General features: G+C 48.2%; 1 pseudogene; it reads right to left on the bottom strand.

The window, feature by feature from the left end:
* Positions 1-5,416: 5,416 nt before the first annotated feature.
* Positions 5,417-6,779, bottom strand: LOC142439223 (cysteine and histidine-rich domain-containing protein 1-like; annotated as a pseudogene).
* Between the last annotated feature and the right edge of the window lie 336 nt (positions 6,780-7,115).

Raw genomic sequence — 7,115 nt, 5'->3', positions numbered from 1 at the left:
TGAATGGCTGCAGGGTTCTGGCCACCAAACTTTCGATTAGCAGGCCAGTGCTTTAATCACTGTGTCACCAGGACTCCGAGAGAATAAAAAAAGGGGGCGGAAGAGTTCTGGAGGAGGATAGCATTCGAATCCGCCCAAAATCAGGGCCATGAAGAAGCAGATTCAGTCTTTCCAAGCCTCGTGGCTGGAAGTGACATCCAGACCAAGTACAAACCATTCAACCAGGTCATAAAAATGAACAGAGATTGTTTTTCTCGTTGCTTTTTCTTTGGGGAAACCGTGGTCCGCGCGCCGAGGGCCACTGGTAACCCACAGCAGAGAGTGTGGGGTGCCTGCAAGCCCCAGCCGGGCTGACACCTCCAAGCTTCCCGGGAAGGTGAATTCTAAAAGGAAAGTGAATGCACCATGCTGAGTTGCAAGCAGCTGGGCATTTGGAATGTGTCTCTGGAGATACACACTGAGTCTGACTGAGAACTTCCAAGAAAACTCAGTGGGAGGGGAGGAAAAACAGTGCCCTGGCAAGTCATCCTGTGGGCCTTGCTAAATCGGCTGCTATTGCATTCCATCTGCACTGCGGTGACCCAATGTTCCAGTAAACAAGGAGGGGCTGGCATGGAGAGTCCTCAGATCGAGCTACCCTGGGGCTTTTAAAATAGAGCCCAGGGAGCCAGGAGCAGTAGGGCAGGGTCAGGGGTCGCCTTTGTGCATATCTGGATCAGGGAGGCACACCCACCCCCCACCTCTAGCTACACACAGACACAGCCCCTCCTCCAGTGGGGCTGGACCGGTACCCAAACCTCCGACGTTCTAGTCTTACAATGATGGGGAACTCGTCGTCTCCTGTAGATCGTTTCTCCAGCGTCCCAGAGCACGAGGATGTACAAAGGGAGCTGGTGACTCAGGGCCACCACTGACTAATGGTGCCCACTCCGTCCTTCCAGGAAGACACCCAGAGAGCCACAGCAGACAAGCCCACTCACTCCGCCCATTTCCTCATCTGAGTTCATGACCCCAGATAATGGATTCCTTGGGCTTCTCGCACCCTCCTGGCCTTACCTGCACACCTTCCTGTTTTCTCTCTGTCTGCAGTTCCATTCCATTGAGGAGGCTGAGAAGAGATAAGAGGGGGCGTGCTGGGCCCAGAGAATGCGGCTCTGGAAGTGCCTTCCCAGAGTGGCCCTCGGCCTGTCGGAGTTTGGGGTTTTATAGCCCAAATAACGCCTGCCACTTCGCACTCCTACTGTATCAACACGGAGACGCGACCGAGGCCACAGTGATGAAGCACGGGGCTGCTCTGTGGAAGGTGGCAGCGGTTCAAATCCAGGAGAACCATGTGGCCGGCTCCTCCCACCGAGACGCCTGCTCTTGTCGGAAGCCAGTCAAGTCAGTTCTGGCTCAACGGGACCCTGCTCACAACAGAATGTAACAGTCCGCGCCTGCGTCATCCTTCAGCCCAGGTGGCAGCCACTGTGTCCGCCCGTGTCACTGGGGATCTTTTAGGCTGACTCTGTCCTTGACCCGGATGTCCTTCTCTAGGCGTCGTCTGCCCTGCCAACCTGTGAAAAATAGGTAATGTGAATCTGGCCATCCTCCAAGAAGCGCCCTGACAGGCCTTCTGCAAGCGGAGGGATATTGAGCATTCTCCTCCAATTCCATATTTCAGAGATATAAATTCTTCTTTGGTCATCCTTATTCATTATTCAGATTTCACATGCAAATGCGAAGTAATTCTGTCCTGGAACGGCTGTCACTCTGAGTTGGAATCAACTAACATCTCACCCAAGGCCACATCAAGAGGAGTGGTACTTTTCATTCTGTGTGGCTGAATGATCAAATACGTTGTTGTCCGAGCTAGAGTATACATCTGAGTGTTGGAGCGTTCGTTACCTGTTGCCGTTCAGGTGACTCTAACTTCTGGCAACACCATGTTTTACAGAGAACCACTCCATGGCTTTTACTGCCTGTCACATCAATGAAAGAAAGAGGATTGGCACTTTACTCTCCCGGTGCCCCTGGGGAGATTTGAACTGCCAGCCATTAGATCCATAGCCCAGAGGAAAGACTTTGCAACATTAAAACAACCCACGGCTACGGCCATGCCCAGGACCTACAGGCAGGCACCCTGGGGACAGAGTGGTTGCGTGTTGGGCTGTGATCTGCAAGCGTAGTTGTTCGAACCCACCGGCCGTACCTCAGGATGTTATCGGGCTTTCTACTCCCTTAAACAGTCACAGTCTCAGAAGCCAATGGGGGCAGTTCTACCCTGTCCTATAGGGTCACTTTGAGTCAGCATCGACTCGACAGCGATGTGTTTGGTTTTTATAGTCATTTATGTTCATTTAGCAACTAACCGGCCACTATAACTTCCATCCGCCAGCCTGCCTCACAGACGACGTTTATTTGCTCTGACAGAGCCACTCTGCCTTACTCTTTTACTGGAGCCCCGGGAGCGGTCTCAATTAAACCGTGGTAGCCTACTAACTGCAAGGTCAGTGGTTCAAACTCACTAGTGGCTCCACGGGAGAAAGATAAGGCTCTTCCATAATGATTTATAGCAGGGGTCAGAACCATTTTTCTTCCAAAGGCCATTTGGATGTATATAACATCATTCACGAGTAATATAACATTAACAGCCTAAAAATTAGCCTGCTATGAAGGGTCTAGGGATAGAGGCAGGGTGCGGCATAGCACCGATGAAACATACAACTTTCCTCTAGTTCTTTAATGCTTCTTCCCCACTATCATGATCCCAATTCTACCTCACAAATCCAGCTAGACCAGAGGATGTACACTGGTACAGATCAGAGCTGGAAACACAGGGAATCCAGGACAGATAAACCCCTCGGGACCAGTAATGAGAGTAGCTAGCAATGCCAGGAGGGAAAGGGGAAGGTGGGGGAGAAAAGGGGAACTGATGACAGGGATCTACATATAACCCTCCCTGGGGGACAGACAATAGACAAGTGGGTGAAGGGAGACATCAGACAGTGTAAGACATGAAAAAATAATAATAATTTATAAATTATCAAGGGTTTGTGAGGAAGGGAGAGAGGGTGGGGGAGGGAGAGGAAAATGAGGTGCTGATACCAAGGGCTCAAGTAGAAAGCAAAGGTTTTGAGAATGATGAGGGCAACAAATGTACAAATGTGCTCAACACAATAGATGTATGTATGGATTGTGATGAGTTGTACGAGCCTCCAATAAAATGATTTATAAAAAAATTAGCCTGCTATATTTGGTCAAACATTTAATTAACTCACACCTAATATGAGGGCTGGCATTGCTCCCCTCTGGTAAGGCTGAGAGGTTGTCTGGTATTGATGTTTTCCGGGGGTTCATATGGCCCTTCACTCCAATTTACAGTCTTGGCAACACTGTACAGAGTCACTTGAGTAGGAATCCACTCAATGACAAAGAGTTTGGCTTAGGGTTTATTCTGGACTGATACTAGCCTGCTATTGATCTGTTTTCATGTTTAATTAGCCCTGCAGGCATGATCGGATGCACACTGGCCTGTTAACCACAAGGTCAGTAGTAAAAACCCACCAGCCACTGCTTGGGAGACGGATGAGGTAGTCTGCTCCCCCTAAAGAGTGACAGCCTCCGACACCCTTGGGAAAGTTCAACTCCGTCCTGTAGGATTGCTATGAATCTCAAGTGACTTGACAGCGAGTTTGATTGGGGGGTTTTAATGTTTATCTTCAGGCATCTCTCTTTTAATGTGCGGGGAAAGTAAGTTTTGCGAGTTCCCTGCACAAACAGCAGTGCGACTTCTTCACTGAGTGAGTGGCAAGCTCCGGCAGCCTCCGGCAGCTGCTTAGTTTCCTATTCCGGAGACTTGCCTCCTTGTGAACATGAGCAACTGGGAAGTATTGTCAATATGCACTCACAAACAAGTCACTCCCCAATGGCCGAATAAGCAAAAGAGCATGACAACTATTCATGGCAGGAGCAAGGCCTTCCTCACACGATTTCCCCAACAACAGTACTCACAATTGCACCTGTCTAGTTTCTGCATGCCCAGTATGCTTAAAGCACCATGCCTATTATCTCGATTGCTTATAAAGGACTGCACGTTTTCAGTCCTCCCCATTTTATTGGCTGAGGCTGTAAAGCTGAGCCCAGGGAAGGAGAACAGCCAAGTAGCATCCAAATCTAGGTCTATCAATACAAAGTCCATGCCCGTGCTCCACCAGGCCCACAGGTGCCTTCACAGATAAATGGCTTGACCTCTGTCATCCGGGGCTGGGTGACCCTTAGGCCTTACAGATTGCATTCTTCATACCATGCCGAGGCCTTCCTTCATTACTGGCCATCTTCGATGATCAGCTGGCTCGTTTAGAACATCTCACATTGGACCCTTGCTTACTTTGGAGGGGACCATTTTTCTTTAGTACCGATGGACGTTTCCATAGTAATGGCCACACTTTCATAATCCTGAATGCCTTAGCAGAGAGCTCCAGGTAAGGCCTGGGAGAGGCTGGCTTGGGCTAAGGGTTTGGCAGTTTCCATGATGACTAGATTCAAAGACGAGTTCAGAAAGGTCAGAGAAGCAGGCACCTATCAATGAGCTGGGGAGGGGAAGGAGGAAGTACAGGGAAGGGAAAGACCAGTGGCGTAGATGGCCCAGATTTAAGTGGTCTTCATGAGCAACTCTGGGCACTGAGTCAAGCCCTTCCTGGAAAAGCGCCTGCCGGGGAAGTACTCCAGGGAGGGGGCCAGTTGAATACCTGAGCAGGACTGTCATTCCTTCTTCAGTCCACGCACGCCTCCTTCTTCCAGTGCTTCTCTGATTACCCTGCCCAGTGAGTCTACGTCTCTAATCCTAAGTGGCCATTCTTCACCCGATCTCCATGCTCACCTCCCCACAGCTGCACACACGGCCTGGTGGACATATGTGTATGCGCTTGGATATTAGATACCCCTAGGCTTGAATCCTGATTTTTTTTATTTTACAAAATTACAGTTTTTAACAAAATATAACCCTTTAAAACTGTATTCTCAGGTATAAACACACTTGTTAGGCTACATGACAATGCTTTATTGCACCTGTTCATTCAAATGACAAACAGCAGCATAGAATGGCAGCCAGGAGCAGATATAAAGCCAGGATGTTTGAGTTTAAACTTCGAATCCACCATGCACTAGCTTTGACTTCTGTCAAGTTACTTAACCGATTATTGTTCTGTACTGTCATTTCTGTCTCATGGTGACTTTTATGACACTGTAGAACATCCCATAGAGTTTTCTGAACAAACAGCTTCAAAGCAGTAGATCTCCAGGTCTTTTCTTCCGCGAAACAACAATGCTGACATCATCTGGGTCTTCCCGTTTGGCAGTGGAGTGCTTTAACCATTGTGCCACCAGGGCTGCTTTACTTAACCATCCTTTAGTATAAATGTCTCTTTGCCTCCACTCAGTCTGTTACAGCTTCTTTTCGTTTCCCTGGCTTTTTAGCTGCAGATAGTTCAAGGCTGGCCCACTGCATAGGCTCAGCTCTTGTCACGATAATCTCCGTTTTCGTTGGTCATAGTTACATAGCTACGCATGACGTCGATCACGCCCCATGATTTCAGTTTCATGGCGTTCCTTTTCTCCTTCACATACAATGAGAACACTTAGCAATGTACTATTTCCTTCTACTCGACCACGTTCTGGAAGTGAAGTTCTAGCAGAGATTGAGATGGTGACGTCACCTCCTGTCTGATGCCAGTCAGGCCGGCATGGAAGGACTTTGCCCCCAGCATCTTTTCTTAGAGCACATGTGTGTCCCTGTGGTACAGCCCTCTTGGGCTGAAACTGTGTTAAAAGCAGAAGTTGTTTCCTACAACAGCTCCAGTATTTCATCCCTTCATGGGACGCAGCTACTCCAGAATGATATACACAGACTTCTAGACGTTCTAAGCCCTGATAGGTCTCTGAAGACCCTCCACCTTTACACGAGGTTCCAATCTTAACTTCATCAGTTTCCTCTTCCTGCGTATCTTCTTCCTTTGCTGATGGCTGCTTAAGTTTACCAAGTGCTTGTTTAAGTGAAGCAGATACTTTTAATTCCAAATTTGTCATTGGCTCATCTGGGCTTGGCCTTGTAATTGCTTCTACTGGCTTAAGAGCTTGAATGATGCATTCCGGAAATTTGGGCTTCAATTCAGATAGTTCCTGCTTCTCGGTAGTCTTGACTTCAGGTTTGACTGGCTCGGGAGGCTTCTCACTGTTATGCCTACCTTTTTGTACCGCCTACAATGCTGAACAAATCAGAAAAATCTGTCGTTCTCCTCTTACAGCAAGACCACCCCTTTAAGGCATCCTGAAGGACTGGAACACGCGCTTGGTACGTGCAAGCATCGTCGGCCTTGGTCTCCGGGTCGAGGTTGCAGTGTAGCAAGGCCACGTTGTTTCCCACGGAGAGTGGGGAGGTCAGAATGCCGGGAACCAAAGGAGTGTGCGTGTGGGATTGACCCGGCACCGATCTGACTGAACCCTGATTTTTAGCTATGTAAATTGGGGTTTCTGAACTCTTCTGAACCTCAGCCTCCTCCTCTAAAAAATTTGGTTTGTAGAGGCTGGTAGTCTACTTCTAAAAAACCAGTCACAGAAAACTTTGTGACGCTTAGTTGTACTCTGATATCTCAGGGTCACTAGGAGGCAGAGTCAACTCAAGGGCCACTGGTTTGAGTGTGTTTTTAAAATATATTCATTACAAAAATTTAAAATAAACACATGGATGGTTTACCTCAGACACTGTCAGGCAGAGAGTAGACACTAAGCACTTGATTCATGTTGCTATTACTCTTAATGCCAGTGCTGGAGACTGGTATAACTTTCCCTCCAGAATCAGCTAACTGAGAGCAACAGGAGCAGAGAGAATGTTGGAGATGGAGGTTAGACATCCGCTTGCTCAGCTTCTTTCTGGGGAAGGTTCATTAACGGTACAAAGACATATGGTTTACTTGTAAAGAAGGAAGTTAGTGGAGCAATGGAAAGAGCTTAGGCTTTGGGATCAGAGATGCCGTAGATTCTCGAGTCTAAACCAGGTTTTTGGCGCATTTTTCATGCAGTTTTTGTGGTAAAATTAGGTGCCTCCACGGATATTCGCGTCGGCTAGTACTAGAGTA

Source organism: Tenrec ecaudatus, chromosome 1 (genome assembly GCF_050624435.1).
Source record: "Tenrec ecaudatus isolate mTenEca1 chromosome 1, mTenEca1.hap1, whole genome shotgun sequence".
Classification (NCBI taxonomy): Eukaryota; Metazoa; Chordata; class Mammalia; order Afrosoricida; family Tenrecidae; genus Tenrec; species Tenrec ecaudatus.
The sequence above is the reverse complement of the archived record's forward strand: the minus strand, read 5'-3'. Positions and strand labels throughout refer to the sequence as shown.